Raw genomic sequence first — 1,733 nt, forward strand, 5'->3', positions numbered from 1 at the left:
CTTTTGATATAGTGTCAAGGCCTTTAGTTGGGAGTATGGATTCACTCTACATTTCAAGATACCTTTGTTACATAAACTAAACCACTAAATCAGTGGTTCCCAAACTTTTTGGCACCAGGGGCCAGTTTTGGGGAAGATAATTTTTCCATGGACAGTGCGGGGGTGGGTGTGGTGGATAGTTTTGGGATGAAATTGGTCCACCACAGATCATCAGGGATTATATTCTCATAAAGAATACGCAACCTAGATTCCTTACATGCAAGTTCGTAATAGGGTTTGCGCTCCTATGAGAATCTAATGCCATTGCTGATCTGACAGGCGGCAGAGCTCAGGTGGTAATGCTCACTCGCTGGCCCTCACCTCCTGCTGTGCAACCTGGGGTTTGGGGACCCCTGCCCTAAATCATCATCTGGAATTTCGAGTTTTCCTTACTTTTAAAGGAGAGAAAAGGTACATGAAAAGCGCTGACTGCAGAATCTCCCTAGATTTGTACAATTTTGTACCCAATCTTTTACATTTGTCTTCTCCACACCTAGTTTGGTGGTAATTTTTGTAAGCTATTTGCCTTTATCAAGTCTTTTCAAAGCATTCAGCTCAGCTTTTATAAAAAACTATATTTTTGCTTTTATAATTTTTTTTTTTTTTTTGGCACGATCTCGGCTCACTGCAGCCTCTGCCTCCTGGGTTCAAGTGATTCTCCTGCCTCAGCCTCCCAGGTAGCTGGGATTACAGGCATGCACCACCACGCCCAGCTAATTTTTGTGTTTTTAGTAGAGACAGGGTTTTGCCATCATGGCCAGGCTGATCTCGAACTCCTGACCTCAGGTGATCCGCCCACCTTGGCCTCCCACAGTGCTGGGCTTACAGGTGTGAGCCACCGTGCCTGGCCTATAATTTCATTTTTTAAATGTTTACTTTGTATAATTTCAAAACTGTGCAACCGACATAGAACAAACCCAATCATTCGTGATAAGTATACAAGTAATGCGTATACAAATTGGCAAATCTTGGATTTTTAGTAATCTCAAACTTAGCATGTCAAAACTGAGCTCCTTACCACCCCTGTCTAAACCTACTCTTCCCACAGTCTTCCCTATCTGAGTAAATTACAACTCCATTCTTCCAGATCAAAGGCCAAAAACCTCCTTTCCTCACACCTCACATTCAGTAACCAAAATCCTACCAGTTCTACCTAAAAAGGCAACAAGGAAAAAAAATATATACCAGGTATTTCTCACTACCTTCACAACTATCACTTTGGCCCAATCCCCATTCCTCATTCCGATTATTGTGGAAGCCTCCTAATTAATTGATCTCCCTGCCTCTTCTCTTGCCTTATTTAGTGTATGTGCAGCACATAAGCTAGAGAGAGTAAACATGTCAGATCATGTCACTATGTTGTTCAAAACCTACCAAAGGCCACCCATGTTAGAATAAAAACCAAAATCTTTACAATGCTGTACAAAAAGAGGCTGGGCACAGTGGCTCATGCCTATAATCCCTACTCTTTGGGAAGCCGAAGTGGGAGGATGCTTGAGCCCAGGAGTTTGAGACCAACCCAGGCAACATAGTAAGAGCCCATTTCTACAAAAACTAAAAAATTAGCCAGGTGTGTTGTTGCATGCCTGTAGTCCCAGCTACTCAGAGAAGCAGAGGCAGGAGGATTGCTTGAGCCCAGAAGTTAGAGGCTGTGGTGAGCTGTGATTCCACCACTGCACTCCAGCCTGGGTCTC

Source organism: Colobus angolensis, unplaced genomic scaffold, assembly GCF_000951035.1.
Source record: "Colobus angolensis palliatus isolate OR3802 unplaced genomic scaffold, Cang.pa_1.0 Scaffold359, whole genome shotgun sequence".
NCBI classification, from domain to species: Eukaryota; Metazoa; Chordata; class Mammalia; order Primates; family Cercopithecidae; genus Colobus; species Colobus angolensis.